This window comes from Sminthopsis crassicaudata, chromosome 5 (assembly GCF_048593235.1).
Source record: "Sminthopsis crassicaudata isolate SCR6 chromosome 5, ASM4859323v1, whole genome shotgun sequence".
NCBI lineage: Eukaryota > Metazoa > Chordata > Mammalia > Dasyuromorphia > Dasyuridae > Sminthopsis > Sminthopsis crassicaudata.
This window is the reverse complement of record NC_133621.1, coordinates 301055875-301076366: the sequence shown is the minus strand read 5'-3', so window position 1 is coordinate 301076366 and position 20492 is coordinate 301055875. Positions and strand designations below refer to the sequence as shown.

The 20492-nt window shown below is 38.8% G+C and overlaps 1 protein-coding gene across 3 annotated transcripts in view; it reads left to right on the top strand.

Moving 5' to 3' along the window:
• The window catches only part of MRTFA (myocardin related transcription factor A), a 138025-nt gene that overhangs the window by 99013 nt on the left and 18520 nt on the right, over positions 1-20492 (top strand). The window lies entirely within an intron of this gene.

The window sequence follows — 20492 nt, the reverse complement described above, 5'->3', positions numbered from 1 at the left end:
GATAGTGGAGGAAGAGTACCACTAGCTCTCCTTCCATGGAGATCTATCTGGGATCTGTGGACCAGACCTAATTTTAATGGGAAAATCCAAAAAAAAAGTTATAATGAGCCATTTTCCCAGACCAACTTGTAGGGAAACAAAGAGATCCTGTGAATACTGAGATTGAGCATATTTGGGTGAGGCAGAATACTCCAGCACCTAGGGAGAGACTTCACTAGGGTAAGAGTAGGTCCCATACCCATACCAAGGTACAATAAATAATAGGGTCAAGTGACAGCTGACAGCTCTGTCTCCTACTGCCCAATTCTGGGTCACAGTCCAGGGTGGACTCAAAGGAAGCTTGATCAAGGAAGTAGGAAGTTCAGAAGTGAGTAGGCACAGATTCCAGGAGCAGAACAGGATCTCAGTTTTAGTATCTAAGCTTGTCTGCAGAAGAATAACCAGGATAGGAATCTCATACCAAAGAATAGAACCAATAAAGCTTTCAGCTGGCTGATAGGGGTTGAATCCATGAGCATTGTTTCTTCAGTTGTTTAGTCTTCTACCCAGGCCAGGAACTCAGAGCTCAATTTAGGTAGAAGGCAATGATCAGATTTGGCTGTGTATCAGACCACTGTGGGAAACACTTAAAAGTTTGCAGATCCCTAGCCTGTCCCTGAGATCCTGAAATAACGTAACAGTCTGTACCCTGAGAAGTAGCAACAAGGCAAGCCCAGACTTCCCCACCAGAAGTGTGCAGAGCCCCACCCCAACATTAAGTTTGAAATCAGGAAGTAGACAGAATAATTAAAAAAAAAAAAAAATTCCCCCCCAAAGAGCTTTCAAGGCAGCAGAAAATCTCAAGCCACAAATGCAGAAGAAAATGACTCTAAAACATCTCTAAGATGTTCTTTAGAAGTAAAACAGGGCTTGGGCACAAATTCAATTAGAATGCCTTCAAGAAATGAAGCAAGAATTTTTTTTTTAAAGTTTAATTAAAAAAAAAATGAAATGAGAGCACTAGAGGAAAAAACTGAAAAACAAATGAGACCTATGAAAGAAAGAATTGGGAGGATAGGTTGTAATAGATACAAAACCAAGCCACAGATTTTCTGAAAAATGCCAGTGGCTCCATGTGATAACAAGAAATACTGAAACATCAAAAAATTGAAACACAAATAGAGGAAAATATAAGGTATCTTACAGCCAAAAGAATTGACCTAGAAAACAAAGAAAAGATTTAAGAATTAGTGAACTAGAGAGAAAAGAACTAAGACTTTCTTCCAAGTGAGACCTTCTTCTGACTTTGCATGTTTCATTTCTTCTGTGTCCCCTGAAGAAAGGTGACAAGAGGGATGAGCCAAGTTCTGGTTGATCTAATATGGCTTTCCCTGTAACAGAAGATTCCCATTTCCTGTTGTGCCTACCTGATCTACAGCTTCAGATGAAAAGAGTAACAAGACCTTCCTCTGACCAAGACTTCCATCTCCTATTCTGTATGTCCCCTGAGGGAAAGCAGGTAAAGGCTGTTGGAGGGACTGCCATCCATACTGGCACCCAGTAACTTCCACTTCCTACTCTTAGCCAAATTTCCCAACTGAGATGTAGGGACTCTGCAGTGCAAAGAGGAACAACTTTCCTTTGGACCTGAGGCTTTCCATCTCCTGCTGTACCTATCCTTAAGGAAAGAAGAAAGATTATAGGGAGTGGGACTTCCATCCCCTGTTGTGCTTATTACCAAGCCTTTAGAAGAAAAAAGACTTGTGAAATGGAGCCTTCCATCTATTACTTCATGCTTGCCTCCAGTCTAGTCTCTTAACCTCCTCTAGGAAAAGGAATAGCACTCAGTGATGAACATTGTCACATCTAATGATAACAAATCCCAGTTAGTGAATCAGAACACTGTAGGTGATCATCCGACTGCTTTATTTCCATCTCTAACTCAAAGAGTTTTAGCCAAAAGCCCCTTACTCATTTTACTATATCTTCTGGAATGCCTGTTTAAGAGGCAACAAAGTTCTCTTAATCCTAAATATTTTCTTCTCCCTCTCCTTCCATGATTTAACAGTTGCCAAGACCCATTTATTTTCCATGTCTCCCAGGCTATCACCCCTTTAGTAATTACTCTTTCCTCTTTACTCCATTTGGATCCATTGTTGAATCAGTTCAGCTCTACATTAAAAGCTTTACATCTTCTTCTCTTCAGGCTCCAGCCCTCTTATCATTTTCCTTGATCGTACACTGCCAAGCCTCAGCCTTGGTTAACTTCCACTGTCTGCCACTCCTGTTTCTGTGCATATGCTGCTGAACAGAGGTGAAGAAAATCATGCAACTATTCTGATTGGGTCCACTACTAATTTATGCAAACAACCACAACTGGATCCTCACTGCTGCTGGGTAATCTTACTATGCCTCTCATCAACTCACTGTTCCACTTTCCACATAGTCCCTTCCAAAATTTTTCATCCTTCCTCAAAACATCTCATGTCTCCTCCTTCTTCTACTGAGAACCTTCTCTCACATTTTACAAAAAAAAAAAAAAAGTTGAGGTCTTTCACCATCAGCTCCCCTTTGTCCCTTCTAGCTCATCTCATATCATCAGATGTCTTCTACTTCTGTCCTCTTTTAATCTCTCCATGTCTAATGACTCTTTTCCTACTGTCTTCAAAATGCCCATATTACCCACATCCTGAAAAACTCTTTTTTGCTCCTTCCAGCTGAACTCCTTGAGAAGGCTTCTATTATAAAGAGGTGCCTTTGTATCTTCTCTCACTCTCTTCATAATTCTTTATGAATCAGCTTCTGACTTCACTTAATGGAATGAGACTGCTCTCTTTAAAGTTACTAATGTTCTCTTTATGGCATATTCAATGGCTTTTTCTCGGTTCTTATTCCTAATCTTGCTACAACCTTTGATATGGTTGATCACTCTCTGCTCCTGGATAATTTCTTCCTTATTGATGTTCTCTTCTGGGGATAGCCTTCTTTCCTGGGTCTCCTCTTACTCAGACCACCTCTTCTCAATCTCCTTGGCTGCATCCAGGAGTCTATCCTGGACTCTTTTCCTTCTGGTTGACTTGACTATCTCTGTGCTGATTATTTTCAAATCTACCTATCTTGCACCTAGAATCTAAGTCTAATAGAGAACATCATAAAGTAAATATGTCCCAAACAGAACTCATTACCTTTACTCCTATACGCTTCCTCAACTCCTGACTTCTTATTACTATTGAGGACAATACCATCCTCCCAGTTCCTGATAACTTCCCAATCCAATCTGTTGCCAAAGTCTGACAGTTTTAACTCTTTCAGCATCTCTCAAATACATTCCGTTCTCTCTTCTAACCCTTGCCCCACTCTGGTTACAAGTCCTTTTCAGCTTATTCCTGGACTAGCCTGCTGGAGGTTTGCTTGTCTCAGGTCTCTTTCCTCTCCAGTCCATTCTCTATGCACTTTGGTAGCAAAGTGATTTTCCTAAATTAGCATAGGTCCTATTATGTCACCCACATGTATCCATCAGTATCCAGTGGCTCTCTATTGTCCCAGAATGAAATACAGAATCCTTTGTTTATCATTAAAAGTCTTTCATAACCTAGCCCCTTGCTACCTTTCCAGTCATTTTATACTTTGCTCTCTGCCATGTAGTCATCAATCAAGTGAAACTACTTTCTTGACTGTTCTACAAACAAGACACTCCATCTCTTGGCTCTGGCCATTTTTTCTGACTATTCCCCATGCTTATAATATTCTCTGTCCTCATCTCTGCCTTCTGGCTTCCTTTATTTCTTTTTAATCTCCAATTAAAATCTTCCACAGAAAGCCTTTCCCAACCTTTCTTGATTCTAATGCTTGCTTTCTTTTCATTATTTCCTATTTATTCTGTAAATAGCTTATTTGTATTTCTTTTCCTCCTCTTCCCCAAATCAGCAACTCTATTTGGTTTTCATTCCATGTAACATTTTTGCCTCCCCCAGGATAAACTTCCCTGGATTGATTCATTTTTGATATGCAACACGCTCTCCGTGAATGGGTACTTTCTTCCCAATGCCTTCCTTTAGAGAGGGCTCAGAACTTTGCAGTTACTCTCCATTTTTCATCAACAGTTCTGCCTAGTTTCTACTCCATGTCCCCAGAACTGAGTGTCCCCAGGTATTCTCCCTTTTCCTCTCCTCCCTTCCCCTTTTCAGCTTTTAAAAAATGTTTTCTATTCCTTTATTAGATCATAGGCTTCTTGAGGACAGGGACTGGTTTTTTTTCTTATTGGTAGCCCTGGAGTTTAGCAAAATGCTTGGCAAGATAGTAAATTCCTTTAAAAAGTTTACCAATTGGAAAGACATTCAGTGCTCTTGGATAGGCCGAGCGAATATAATAAAGATGACAATACTCCCCAAACTAATCTATTTATTTAGTGCTATGCCAATCAGACTCCCAAGAAACTATTTTAATGACCTAGAAAAAATAACAACAAAATTCATATGGAAGAATAAAAAGTCGAGAATTGCAAGGGAACTAATGAAAAAAAAGTCAGAGGAATATGGTCTAAGTGTACCTGATCTAAAGCTATATTATATAGCAGCAGTCACCAAAACCATTTGGTATTGGCTAAGAAATAGATCAGTGGAACAGATTAGATACAAAGGACAAAAAAGGTACATCTATAGCAATCTAATCTTTGATAAACCCAAAGATACCAACATTAGGGATAAAAATTCATTATTTGGAAAAAACTGTTGGAAAACTGGAAATTAGCATGGCAGAAATTAGATATGGATCCACACTTAATACCATATACCAAGATAAGATCAAAATGGGTCCATGATTTAGGCATAAAGAATGAGATAATAAATAGATTAGAGAAACAGAAAATAGTCTACCTCTCAGACCTGTGAGGAGGAAGGAATTTATGACCAGAGGAGAACTAGAGATCATTATTGATCACAAAATAGAAGATTTTAATTGCATCAAACTAAAAAGTTTCTGTACAAACAATACTAATGCAAACAAGATTAGAAGGAAAGTAACAAATTGGGAAAATATTTTTAAAGTTAAAGGTTCTGACAAAGGTCTCATTTCCAAAATATATAGAGAACTGACCCTAATTTATAAGAAATCAAACCATTCTCCAATTGATAAATGGTCAAAGGATATGAACAGACAATTCTCAGATGATGAAATTGAAACTATATCCACTCATATGAAAGAGTGTTCCAAATCACTACTGATCAGAGAAATGCAAATTAAGACAACTCTGAGATACCACTACACACCTGTCAGATTGGCTAAGATAACAGGAACAAATAATGATGAATGTTGGAGAGGATGTGGGAAAACTGGGACACTAATACATTGTTGGTGGAGTTGTGAAAGAATCCAGCCATTCTGGAGAGCAATTTGGAACTATGCCCAAAAAGTTATCAAACTGTGCATACCCTTTGACCCAGCATTGCTGCTATTGGGCTTATATCCCAAAGAAATACTAAAGAAGGGAAAGGGACCTGTATGTGCCAAAATGTTTGTGGCAGCTCTTTTTGTAGTAGCTAGAAGCTGGAAGATGAATGGATGTCCATCAATTGGAGAATGGTTGGATAAATTATGGTATATGAAGGTTATGGAATATTATTGCTCTATAAGAAATGACCAGCAGGATGAATTCAGAGAGGCTTGGAGAGACTTACATCAACTGATGCTGAGTGAAATGAATAGAACCAGAAGATCTCTGTACACTTCAATGTTGTATGAAGATGTATTCTGATGGAAGTGGATATTTTCAACATAAAGAAGATCCAACTCACTTCCAGTTATCAGTGATGGACAGAAATAACTACACCCAGAGAAGGAACACTGGGAAGTGAATGTAAATTGGTAGCACTACTGTCTATCTACCCAGATTACTTATACCTTCGGAATCTAATACTTAATGTGCAACAAGAAAATGGTATTTACACACATATATTGTGTCTAGGTTATATTGTAACATATGTAAAATGTATGGGATTGCCTGTCATCAAGGGGAGGGAGTCGAGGGAGGGGGGGGGATAATTTGGAAAAATGAATACAAGGGATAATATTATTTAAAAAATTACTCATGCATATATACTGTGGAAAAAAATTCTAAAAACAAAAACAAAAAATAAATAAATAAAAAGTTTACTAGTTGGCCTCCTGGCTGATTCTCAAACACCGTGACTAGGAAAAAATGAGGAATCTAGACATAATTCAAGAAATTTTGAAAGAAAATTGCTCTGAGAGAATCCACTGATCACCTGAAAAAAAATCTCAAAATGAAAACTCTCATGAACATTCAGACTTTTCAGGTCAAAGAAAAAAATACAGCAAGCAGGAAGAAAGAATGAATTTAGATATCTAGGAGCCATAGTTAGGGTCACACATAATTTAGTAGCTTCTACTCTGAGGGATCAAGGTAGAAGAAAGCTTTTGAAAACTAACAGTCAAAACTAACTGAGCCAGCAACAGAATATGATGCTACAGGGATAAAAGGGATTTTCTGTGAAGTAGAGGACTCCTAAGCATTGAAAAGACCAGAGCTATGGAGAAGCTCTGAAGTTCAAACATAGGAATGAAGAAAAAAGGTGGAAAGGTTGACATAAATGAAGAAGGTGGTTCTGACTAAGTATAAACTGCTTACATTCAAATATGGGCCATTCAGTTACAGAGTCCATGTGGAATCCTCGGAATCTCAGAGGGAATCAGAAAAGGCCTAGGAATGATTTTGTCCTATTTAGATGACCTAAAGAATGGAAAGAGAAGAAGAGAGCATTTTACCTCAGAGGATTCATTTCCTCTAGTTGATTTTTACTAGTTTTCCTCACATCAGTGTTTTCTTTCTGACTTGTTCATTCAAAATGTTTACATAGTAAAGTGTTGTTTTTTTTTTTTTTTTTTTTGTTTTGTTTTGTTTTTTAAAAAAAGCAGACCTGAAGAGGATTCTGGGAAGGTGTCAGAGTAAGTAGGTTGGTAAATTTTAAGTCCTCCCAATTTTCCCCTCAAATAAGACAAATTTGTGCCTTGGGGTGAACAGAGATTGGTGAAAAATCAAGACTTGGGACAGAACAGGGGCTCTCCTGTTACCACTCAAGAAGATCTACAGAAAGACCTGGGCTGGCTGTTAACCTGTCTGAAATGTAAACACTTCTAGGCTAGCTCCAGAGAAACCTGTAATGTTCTGATCGTCTCTCAGTTGTAATCCTTCTCTGGGAGGAGGTTTCTTTTCTGTATAATCTTTTCCTCTATGGAGCCTCCAGCCAGCCTCTTCTTCTTCTTGAATCCTGGCTCTGAATCTCCTCCAGCTCTTGTCCTTCCCCAATCCAGACTGCTCTCCAGGCTCAATGTTGCCTCTTTTTATCCTCCCAGAGGAATGGGCGTGGGATAATGCAAGGGCTTCTGGGAAGAAATACTTCAACCAATGAGCTTGTTCCTCCTAGAATTCCTAAGGTGTAAATCTCCCTTTAAAGGCCCAAACCAAAGGTCTGAGCCAGAGAACTGTCAAGTCAACCTGAGTTCTCACCTTGTAATTGTCCAGACAACCTGAATTCTCACCTGGTAATCCTAACAGAAACCTCTAGTGGGGACCCCCTGGGTTAGCTGGGTATGGTTGGAGCCTCAGCAGCAATTGCAGAAACTTTCACTCCCCCCCCCCCCACTCCCACACTGTTTGTCCAGTTGGGTTTTGAGTCTCAGAAGATGAAGTGAACCTCAGCTGATTACGAATGCTAAACCTAGCTGTGCTGCTGAGATGTGGCTGGGTGAGAAGGTATCAACACCTGGTGAATGCAGAAGTAGCTGGGCAGGAATGCTGCTGGCTGTGGGCACTAGCAGAAATATGGAGCTCTTGGTTTGGGGTTCCTGGTCAGAGGGGAGAGCTGAAGGGAAGCTTGAGGCACCTTCAGAGAGGACACTTTAGTGGTTTTTTTTTTTTTTAAAGCTTCTACCCCCCCCCTAAAAAAACCAAAACAGGAAATGGCTCCCTACCCAGAGAGAATTTATAGAACTCAAAAATTAAATAAATAAATAAATAAAATAAAAGTAAATAAAATAAAATAAAATTTAAAAATAAAATGAGAGATATTGAGGAAAAACTAAAAAAAATAAATTAAAACATCCAAGATTCAAGAAGATTATGAAAAAAAAAGTTAACCAACTGGAAAAGGAGGCATAAAGTCTCAAAGATGAAAATAATTCTTTGAAAGTTAGAATCGGGCAGGGGAGGGGGCAGCTAGTTGGCGCAGTGGATAGAGCACCAGCCCTGAATTCAGGAGGACCCGAGTTCAAATCTGGTCCCAGACACTTAACACTTCCTACCTGTGTGACCCTGGGCAAGTCACTTAACCCCAGCCTCGGGGGCGGGGGGGGGGAGAATGGGGCAGGGAGGAAACCACTGAAGTTAGGAGAGACCAAGAAATTACAAAACAGATGAAAGAAAAAGAATGGGAAAATAGAACAGAATGTGAAACATAAAGAAAATGACACATCTGGAGAACAGATCGAGAATATAAAAATAATTGGACTGCCAGAAAGTTGTGACCAAAAAGAAAACTGTGACACAATAATGCAGGAAATAATCCAAGAAAATTGTCCTGGAGTGATAGAACATCAGGGGAAAGTAGAAATAGAAAAAAATCCACCAACCACCACCTCAAAGAGATCCTTTGTGGGAAGCACACAGGAATATTATTGCCAAATTTTGAAACTCCCAGATCAAAAAGAAAATTCTGCAAGAAACAAGAATAAAACAATTCAAATATGTAGCTCCAGCTACAGTTAGAATTGTACAAGATTTAGCAGCAGCTACAAGAGAAGACCACAGTTCTTGGAATCATATTTACTGACAATCAAAAGAGCTAGGCCTGAGGCCCAAAATATCATATCTAGCAAAATTATTTATAATTTTGAATGAGAAAAAATGGACAGCAGAGAACCAAAGAATAGTTTACAAGGAAGTAAAGAAAAAATGGACATTCATCAATATAATTTTTTTTACTAATATATGTGGTTTCTTGATCTGGTAATTTGTGTTATATATTTTGAATCTTTCCTGATGTTCTGCTGGGTACATGATAATGTTCTTTTTTGTTTTGCTTTATTTTGTTTTGTATTCCTTTTATGGTTTTTTCCTTACTTTGTTTTTGTTTTGTTTTGTTTTGTTTTTTCAAATAAAAAAAAAAACCAGTCCCACCTTCTTGTTGTCTTGAGATTACTTTTCCAGTTTCTCTTCACGCCTCTCATGGCTTCTGTAGGTTCTGTAGTTAACCCCTCCATTCCTTCACTTTTATCAGCTCCCATAGATTTATTGATCATCTGTATGCCAGTGATTCCCACTTCTATATATTTCCTGCCCGAGAGAATTTATAGAACTCAAAAAAAAAAAAGAAAAAAAAGAAAAAGAATTTAAAAATAAAATGAGAGATATTGAGGAAAAACTAAAAAAATTAAATTAAATTAAAACCATCCAAGATTCAAGAAGTCTTAGTGCAGTTTTAAGCTTTAATAACTCCAGAAATATTGTGACTATTGAATAATTTTAAATTTTAATTATAATAGGATGGAACACTCTCTTTCTGGTTGCTCCCACTGGTGGGTCGCCAAAGGAGGGATCCTTGCTTGGCTGTCTCTGTCATCTGATCTGTTTCTATTAGATTTTTTTCTTGTGGATTAACAGCAGAATTGTCATCTATAAACCAAATTCTCCTTCTTTTGGATCATCTTAAGGCTTGGATTATATACAGTACTTTCAATCTTTGATAGCAGCTGATTAAGGTTTTTATGACATTCAAAAGTCAACTAGAATGATGGATAGCACAAGATGATGATTATGATAAATCTTAATAAAAGATTTCATAAATAAGTAACCTGGTAAATGTTGTTGTTAAGTTTGTAGAACTTTGGGGGCCTCTATACATCCAGCCCCAGTCTCTCCTGAGTTTCAGTTCCATGTTACCAACTGCCTGTCAGGAATTTTAAATTGATTATCTTAGAGATCAAGCTGAGCAGAATTCATCACTTTTTGACCTAAACACTTTCTCTTCCAAACTTATGGCTTCCTTCAAAGATACCCTATTGTTCCAGTTTCTCAGATTCATAACTTGAGATTACTTTTCCAGCTTCTCTTCATTCCTCTGATGGCTCCTGTAGGTTATGTTTCAGTAGCGGATCTTTTCCCACGTAATATTTGTGGTATCTCTGGGTTCTGAGCAGTGAGACTTGGGAGTATATTATGGTAGTTTATTAGACAATTTATGAGTATTTTTGAACCTATCACTCTTAATTCTTTGGGAAGATTAATTTGATTTTAATTTTTAAAAATTCCCATATACTCAAGCCTCCTGATGACATTTATGTCTAAACAATTATGTCTAAATAATTAAGAAAATTAAAAGTATTTTAAGAGAATTTCACCCCAAAGAAAAAATTCTGTTAGCATCTAAAAGAATTCTTTTCACTTGAAAAAGCAAAACTTAGAATAGGTTCTGGGATCTTTGTATTTCTTGAGTCTCATTGGCTGAAACTCCTAGGGCAGGTACTGTAGTAGTCTGTTTGTTGAGAAGGAAATTGATTTTTAACTGATTAAAGATACAGAATTTTTAACTATTAGAGATACACAATTACCAAGTACTTACTGAAGTACTTACTCTATTAATATTACCACTCTATCTATGGCCAAGAAAACAGGTTGTCTTATAGTGAAATTGCTAGTGTAATCTTCAAGGGAAGTAGCTAGAGTTCAACCCCTCTACCCTCTTCTTTCCTCCCTCCCTCTCTCCCTTCTTTCTTTCTCCCTTCCTTCTTTCCTTCCTTCCTTTAAATTATTTTTCGATTAACAAGCACTTATTTACTAATAACTAATATGCATGTTCAGGCTAAACCTATTTTCCACATTGTCCATGTTCAAAGGCAACTTCTCTTCCTGAATACCTTGATATTTCCCAGGTTAGGAATGTAGTAATTCTTTTCATGGGATGTGAATAGCATCCTGTAGAGTCTCAGTGCAGCTTAGGGTCTTGGAATGGGTGCTGGCTGGGGAGGGGTACGTTTGTGATCCTAGCACTGCCACTTGGAGGCCAACTCTAATGACTGCTTGCAGGCTCCAGCCCCCAGCTGATGTGGGCAAAGTGGCAACAGTTCAGTCTTCTCATCTTACAGATAAGGGAATGGAAGGGAGAGGTTGGGTTCTTTATCTAAATCACTTGCAGTACTGAGTACCGGGTCAGTGATTGACACTGTGCACTCTGACCTCTCTGTGCTCTGTGTGGGGTCCCTGGGAAATTTCTCTGAAAAGAAACCTTGTCTTTGGCTGCTCTTGAGAGAATCACCTGGCTGAAGGAGGCCTCGGTGTTTCCAGAGGGGGAAAGGGGTTGTGACAGGTGTAATCTAGGGTCGTGGTGTTAAAAGAGCTTGGCCTACTTTCCTATTGCCTAATGGAGGAATTGGAACTAGAGAGGGGCTGGCACCTTTTAAAAGTGTGTTTGTTAATTTTGAATTTAAACATTACATAAAATGAGCATGTACATGGTAGACTGGGAAAGAGGGCTATACATGAAATTGCAAATCTCTATTAAATATAGACAGCTTGCTTTTATTGGAAAGCAAAGAATAAATTGCATATAAGTTTCAAAGCTGCTCTGCCTATTTGGGATTCCTCCTGGCTTTCCTTCTCTTCTGTTATGTGAATTTAGAACACTATTTTGTGACTTCCTTTTCTCAATTTTTTTGGGGGACAGCCCTTCTGCTCACCTCTCTTCTCTTTCAGAGCACTTTTGTCTACCTATATTTCACTGAAACAAAGGAAAAACAAGACCTTGGCAGCAAATATGCTGTCAAGCAAAACATATTCCTGTGTCTTTCTGCATCTCTGCCAGGCAGTGGGCAGCAGGTGGCACTTAGAATACAGCTATGGCCTTGGAGTCCGTGAGACCCAAGTCTGTCCACATTCTTTCTCAGCCACCTCCCAGCAATTGATTGCCAACAAGTCATATAACCTCCCAGCTTCAATTTCCTCATTTGTAAAATAGGGCTTGGTTTCAGAGGTCTCTAATGTCCCTTCCATTTTAAAAATCTCTGATCCTGGGGGATCATTCATCCTCTGGAATTGTTATGGATCATTGCATTGATTGGAATCTTGTGCTTAAATTGATTTTCTGGTTTTTAGCTGTACCCCACTCTCCATGACCCTATTTGGGGTTTTCTTGGCAAAGACACTGAAGTGGTTTTGCCATTTCTTTCTCCAGCAGATTTTATAGATGAAGAAACTGAGGCAAACAGGGTCAAGTGATTTGGCCTGGGGTTTTATCCACTGGGCCACTGGCTATTTTGTTATCTTTGCATCAGGGTAAACAAGATTTCCCAGGTTTCTCTGAAACCATCCTTACATCATTTCTTATGGTCAAGTAATATTCTGATAGTTTTTTTAGTTGATTCTCTAGGTTTTTCTAAGTATACCATCACACCATCTGCAAAGTGATAATTTGGTTTCCTCATTATTTACTCTAATTCATTTAATCTCTTTTTCTTCTCTTATTGCCAAAAAAGCTAGCATTTCTAATACAATGTTGAATAATAATGGTGATAGTGGGCAACCTTGTTTCACTGGAATGGTTCATTTATCCCCATTACATATGATGCTTGTGGCTTAGCTTACTCTTGAGAAACTTAGATTTCTCCAATTATTTAGGTATGTCTTTATTTCTTTATATATTGTCGTATTCATATAGTTTGTATCTGGGTAAACTCTTAACCATTTTGCATATTTTATAGATATTTTGAATGGAATTTCTCTTTCCTTGCAAGTATACAGAAATATGGAGGCTTATGCAAAGCTTTTATATCCTGCAACTTTGCTAAAATTATTATTTCACTTAATTTTTTAGTTTACTCTTTTGGGTTCTGTAGAGCCACTTTACACACATGTAAAGTAATTATTTGATTATGAAATCTTGGTGAGGCGAACAGAGCATTGATTTGATTTTGCCAAAGAAATACTAGTACCACACAGATAGTTTTGTCAGCAGGGGTTCTTGAAGACAGTTTTTCAGGAGCCTAGAATTAAATGTTGCAAGAACCATTGTTGGAGTATGGGAAATCATTTTTCATAAACAAAAGAGATTCATTCTAAATTTCACTTGCTTTTTTCTCTGTTACCATGAATTCCAGGAAAAAGTAGCCAAAAGTTGCTACTTGTACCAACAATCAATTACTTTGAATCTCACCCAATATCCTGGATCCCCCTATTTTGAATGGTATTTTATTTTCCCAAATACATAGGAAGATAGTTTTCAACATTCATTTTTGTAAGACCCCTCCCTTCCTCTTCCCCAGACAGCAGTCTAATATAGGTTAAATATATGTGCAATCCTTTTAAACTTATTTTCATATTTGTCATGTTGTTCAAGAAAAATCAGACCAAAAGGGATAAAACGACGAGAAAGGAAAAACAAACAAAAGCATCCTTCAATACACATTCAGTCTCCATAGTTGTCTCTCTGGATGGAGATGGTTGCCACCCCCCATTCTGAAATCAGTATGTAACTTTTTGGGCAATTTATTGACAGAGCCAGCTAACATTTTTACTGTTTTGCTTTTTCTTAGTAATAAATATATGTATTTTTCTTAGTAATAAATTTCAGAGCATTTACATAAGGTAAGTGCTCACATAGTAGTCAGAAGAAGTAATAATAGGATATTGTCTCAAGGTTTCTCTGAAGAACTTTGGAATTGGTTAAGAGACATGGGAGACTGGCAAAGGATCTAGCATGGCTTCTTAATGAAGGTGCTGTGCTCTATGAGCAAAGCAGAATTGCAGTAGCTCAAAAGAAATACAAGATGTACAAATATAGAAAATCCCCCCAAATGTTCACATGAACTTTTTATGCTTGACCTAGGATGGAATTTTTCAAGTTTATATTGGTCTGATTAGCCACAATTGGACACACTTTAACTTGACTTTAACATCATGATGTCATTTTAGTCCTCTTTGAGAATGAAGGTCAGCAACCAATCAACCAGTAATGAAGTTCTCTTCCTTTACTCTTTGGAAAAATTCAGTTACTCTAAAAATGTTTGCTCTTTTTTGCCCTTACCAAAAAGAAGAAAAAGGTACTGAAGGAAGTACCTGGTATGAATTTTGTGCTTTTTCTCTTGACATCTTAGCAACTGACAGACAGAAATAGGCATAAATTAGTGGCTGGAGCTATTCAACAGAAAAAGCAGATAAAGCTGATTTAAGAGTGAATCTCTACCTACCTTTGTCCACTTCTCACCCACAGAAAGTGGTTTGTAAAGCTGTAGTCATTTGACTTATTTGTTATAGCTAAGATAGGTAACTTGGTAAATAGAGTTATTGAGACCATTGGAAACATGATCATGAACCAGTGCCATTCTTCCAAAGAGGCAAGAAAAGAGTTTTGCTGAAAATCAGAAAGCTCTTGCTTACACATCCCAGATTTTCTGGGGCCCACCTTATAAAGCCTGGGGTAAAAATTCTGCCTCCTCTGATGGTATTGTAAAAATTAATTGGATTGGATCATTAAAATACTAAGAGATTTGAAATACTGAATTCATAGCTCGAGAACTGGCAGAGACCTCAGAAATAATGCAGTCCAACCCTCTCATTTTTAGAGACAGGAAGCTGATAGGCCCAGGGCGTAATGGAAGGATTAGTTTTCATTTAAGAATCAAAGAAAATCCACCTTCTTACTGATAGCAGTGTGGCAGTTCAGCTTCCAAGGAATCTCGGGTCAAGATGTAGACCTGCCACTGGATTTCATTGATTTTAGAGGGGAGAATGAGTGCAACTTTGTGAACTTTGTGCAGCTCTGTCTCATTTAAATCCAGTTCATGAACAAGTCAAAACATGACCCTGTGATGATGCCATTGGTCATCGAAAACAAAGGACAAACAGCGAGAATAACACATAATATTGGATGAGTATTGTAGTAAGGGATGTATTTCAAGGGACAGGGATAAACTAATCATTAGATTTGGGGCTGACAAAGAATTTCACCTTGGTCAGTTCATCAGAAATCTTTCCTTTTTATCTTGAGAAAGGATCAGTTCTAGAATCTCCAGGACTTTGTTTATACTATATTTAGGATGGATAGATGGTGATAGTGACTTTTTAGGCTCTTGGGAGTATTTCTCTTTCATGCTCAGTATCTCATGTTAATACTTACTAGAGCTACCTTCTTTCCAGTTTTTATATTCTGAGTATAATATGCTTTGGTAAAGTGTGTGTGTGTGTGTGTATAATATGCTTTGGTAAAGTGTGTGTGTGTGTGTGTGTGTGTGTGTGTGTGTGTGTGTGTGTGTGTGTGTGTGTGTGAGAAAGAGAGAGAGAGAGAGAGAGAGAGAGAGAGAGAGAGAGAGAGAGAGAGAGAGAGAGAGAGAGAGAGAGAGAGAGAGAGAGAGAGAGAGAGAGAAAATTCATTGCACTGCCTCCCAAACCATTTGCTGGGAATTCAACTATATGTTTCTGATACTGTTTATTGCTGTTTAAAAAAAATCATACTAGGAAAATGAGATTAAAGTAAGCACTCTTCCCACACAGGCATGTCTTTTAAGTAGGTTTATGTCAGTGTTTAATTTACTTTTGTTTTTTGAAGGTCAACTTGTATTTTTATTAAGGAAATTAAATTGAATAGATTATGAAGGCATGACTTGATCATCTGCCTTCAAGTCTCTAAACTTCAAGTGCTCTAGGAGGATGGGGATAGCAGAAAAATGTATTTAAGGCAACATACCTGAATAATGGTAATGATGGAATTGCATTGAGTCAGCAGAATCGCTCATCAGGTGGTATGGGACATTCAGGCCAAGGGTACCTATAGATTTACTAAATAGCATGTACAGCAATAATAATTGAAAAGCTTCATTGAATCTTGACTGTATTATGGCATGAAATTTAGAGAGAAGCAGTCAGGATGACTAGTACAAGTCAAGGCCAAGAACATATTTGAGCCCTCTCTTTCTGCTCTTTCAAAGTTCACTATACTGACTGGAGAGTGTGTATGTGCTCTTAGCCTTACCACATTATGTGCCTTCCTCCCTCTCTGCAACTCCAGGAAGCCAGCCCTGAAGCCTTGTCACCTGTTATTCTCACTCATTCGTGGTAGAGAATCTTGGAGAGAATTACATTTCTCTGGGAAGGACATGTAGTGGCTGCCTGGAAGTCTGAAGATTATTCATTGAGTTTCTCCTTTGAGGAGGGGAGGGCCAGTCTCTGGTGCCCAAACCACCTTTGGACAAAAGCAGCTTTCACTGTTGGTTTAGATCTTAGCCAGCCCCAAGATCAGGCTCCTTCCCTATCCTTGCTCCCACCCTATGGAGTTGAGTGGGCTCTGATTCTGTCTCTCTGTCTTGATTACTAAGTGGAACTTGAGAAGACTGACCAGCAGCCATTTGGTCAGTGGTTCTGTGTGCTCTGGGCTTTTCTGAGTGGCCAAAATAGGGAAGGAAAACAAAAGAGTGTAGGTATGAATCCTTCCATGCTGCACAATCATCTGAAGCTTTCCTGGCCTCACACCTCAAGGTACAGTGGGTCATGATTCCTTGTGAACAGATTCTTGACCTACAAGGGGCTTCAGAGGTCAGTCACACAGTCCAAATCACATTTTACAGATAAGATCCAGAGAAAGAAAGGGACTTGCTTCAAGCCATAGAAGTAGTAAATGACAGAACAAGAATTTGAAACCAGACCACCAGCTTCATAATCAGTGGGGCCTTTGCAATGGGCCACACTGCTCCCCACCTGAACTGTGTCTGGAGTGGATACTCTGCTTGGCATCATAAATAGGAGCCATGGGCAGAGGTGTTGGAGGCAACCTGGAGGCCACACAAGGGATTGATGGATTAATGGAGTTAGGGAAGCAGGTCATTTCAGTCCAATCCAATTCAACTAATGTTTGGGAGGCAAGAAGGCCTTTTGAATCAGAATATGTTTTGGTTCCAAGAATGGTAAGGGGCATTTCAAGGACCTTGTATTCTTCCAAGGGAAAGCTAATGCTTGGACGTTCATTCAAACTCTGGGATCTCTTTGCAGTTTCTAGAAAGTGATGTCAAACCCAGAATAGAAGTAATTGCAAACTTTGTATTCTCCAGTGAAATGAGATCAGGTTTAGACTATTTGGTTTAAAATATTCTGGCCTGAATCTCATCTTGGATAACTCTGTTGCTTTCTGGAACTCTCTACTGCCCATCACTGACACATCTAACTTCTTTTATTTATTTTTAGTCGCTAGCAGTGTCCTTAATGCTTGTTCACCAACTTCCTGAACCATGAGTAAACTTCTTATTACCCTTGTGTTCCTCCCCCTCCAGGGATTGAGACTGAGGGCTAGATGGCCTTAGTTGTCTGTTGGTGGCTTTGATGCTAGACCAAAGAGAGCCAAACAAACATCAAGAGGTCCCAGATGAAGTTAGTATTGGACCTGAACTTAAGAAATGGCCATTGAGTCCTAACTCTGTTTTCAGATAGATATCTGACTCAACATAAATTGAGAGCCCCTAAGAGCACTGCAGAAAGTGAACAGTCCTGTGTGTACCAGTTTGATGACCACCCCCCTAGGTCGCCAAGCCAAGGTTCTGCATGGGGCAGTTCAGGGAAAAATAGTAGTGCTCTCTGGCTTGTGTGCTGAGGTCTGTCTGGATCCCTTTGTGAGCAAACAGTCTCCAGTGGTGGGTGTGGAGGGAGAGGCCTTATCCTCTGCAGTTAAACTCAGCTGGGCTGCTAGCAGGGCAGATCCCCACTGACATGTTGTTGGTTTTCATCCCTCACCCTTCTTCCAAGTGATGGCCTTGAGGTGGTTCTTTCCCAGGGAGGTCTAAAATATGAGGAGCAATGACATTGCTCACCAAACCAAAAGATTGAATGTAGCTAGGAAAAGAGAGTAGCTGCTGGATGTGACTTACATGGGTGTAACCAGCCTATGGCTTTCAGTGCTGGGAAAAACTTGGCATGACCTTTTACATGGCAGCAATCAGTTATGGCAGAACTAACCAGTAGCCGGGGGCTGTTCAGCATGCATCTGTGCTGTGGCCAAGAGCAACGCTGGAGACTCAGTTAATTTTGGACCGACTGGTTGTATAGAAGCAGTTCTCTCCTTTGCTGTCTCAGCCTCTCCCAAAGGGCTTCAGGGGAAGGGAGTAGAGGCGGTGTGCCCCCTTGACCTTGTTTGAGGTCAGTTTGAAGGCCTTCTTGTGTCCTTGTGCCAACATTAACGAAAACTACAATCCAGGGTTTGTTCCCTGAAGAATAGCTATGAGAAGATAGAATGTGAAAAAGCAGATTAAATCTCTGTTTATTTTCTTTGTAATTATTAAATTTTTAAGAAGTTGATACTTGATCAAGGAAGTGTATGTTTCTCCCAACACACATTTTTTAGTTTGTTTCCCAGCATACTGAATGTGCTTGGGATTGTATGGGCTGCCCTGCCCTTTTAGGTGGCCCCTACAGCTCAACTGCTGTAAACCAACAATAAGCAGTAAACATTGATTAAACTCCTTCTTGGTAGGAGCTACTTTACTTGCTAGCTACTTTACTAACCCCTGGGAATAAAAAGGATGCCAAAAACTCAAACCTGTGACTGCCCTCAAGGAGCTTGAATTAATGGATAGAAGATAGCCCATGAAATCAGAGAGGAACTTTTGGACAGCAGAAATGAGAAGGACTTCTGATGAGGGGATGTCAGAGGAGAGGCCTTAGAACAGAGGATGTCAGAACTGATTGGGGCTTTTGGAGATCAGACTATCTCCCTAATTTTATAGAGGAAGAAATTGAGATTTAGATTTGTGACTCATCCAATGCCTTAAAACTGATATTAGTCAGGATGTGAACCCAAGTTCTGTATCTCCAGATCCAGAACCTTTTTCACTGCATCATGCTGCTTTGGTTCTTGGACAGTAGTGGGTTTAGAAATCCACTTGCTGTCTCAATCTCCTCTCTCCCCAGTTAATTAAGCCCTAATCATGGTAGTCTTCACTATTCACATGTAGGACACATTTGCCATTTGTACCTCTGACATATGCCCATCCACACCCCAGCTCCCCACGCTTCCGGCTCCCTGCTTTTGCAAAGAAAAAAGAAACCTTCCAGGCAGAACTGAAAGTTTTGCTGTTTCTTGCAGACATGCAACAAATGCCCATTTACTCATTTGACTTGGTTCTATGTAACTGACATCCTTTTGAGTCCTGGAATGTTTGGCATAAGCCCCAAACAAGTAAAAAAAAAAAAAAAAAAAAAATTTAAAGGATGCGAACTTTTTTAAAAAATTGTATCTCATCCAACAAAGTGACTTTTGGGTCTAACTCTCATTAAATATCATTTAATTATAATGATGAAGAAAATGGCTTTATGCCCATTGGATAATAAGGTGGATCAATTGCTGTTAGATATCTAGAAGAAGAGTTGCCTTGTGCTGGTTTTTTAAAAATGTTTTTAATGATAATATGGTAACATATTAATAAAAACAATAATGACATGCTGAGATTTTGCCAAAGTCCTTTTCACCAAAACAATCCTTGGGACCCACCATGATGGACCAGGTGAGGTCCCACTGACAACTTAAGTCCATTCCAATTTACCTGGAAAAGTTTCCATATAAACATAAATGGATGGGGAGAAAACGCTGTTATTTTCATGTCAAGAAAGGCATCTGGCATGCAGCTTTCACAGATGGCTTATATTTAAAACTAAGTATCTGTGTAAGTATCTGTGCACATATTCAAAACAAAGTGATTCTTTTATCTCCTCTTCCCCTTCTCAATAGGTGGTAAGAGTTAGATAGGATTGCCTGATGCTTGAATTTAAGTACTGTCTCTGCTTCTTAGTACCTTTGTGGTTGATGATGGGCAAAGTCACTTAACTATGGGCCTGACCTTGCTTTCTGTAACATTGGAAGGTTGGATTTTATGGTTCCAAAACTTCCACTTGGAGATGCTACTAGTCTCTGAGGCCATCCTCTGGACGGCTTTACATTGGGTCTGGATCTGTTATTGTTTTTTTGGTTTTTTTTGGCAACTTCTATACTTGAGTTATTCCAGGATCAAGCAAAACAAATCAAATTCTAATCTTCTTCATAACAGTCCTTCAGCTGTTTGAAGATAGATATCATGTCCTCTCTACCCTCCAGTTTTCTCCTCTTTTTCTTTTTCTTCGTCGTCTTCCTCTTTTTAATAACAATAGCTTTTTATTTTTTTCAAAATACATGCAAAGATAGTTTTCAACATTCACCCTCGCAAAAACTTATATTTCAAAATTTTCTCCCTCTCTTTCTATCTTTCCATTTCCCTAGATAGCAAGTAATCCATTATAGGCTAATCATGTACACTTCTTCTAAACATATTTCCACATTTATTATGTGACAAAAGAAAAATCAGATCAAAAGGGGGAAAAATGAGGAAGAAAAAAGCAAGCAAGCAAACGACAAAAAAGATGAAAATACTATGTTGTGGTCCACATTCAGTCCCCATGGTCTTCTCTCTGGGACACAGATGGTTCTTCTCTTCAT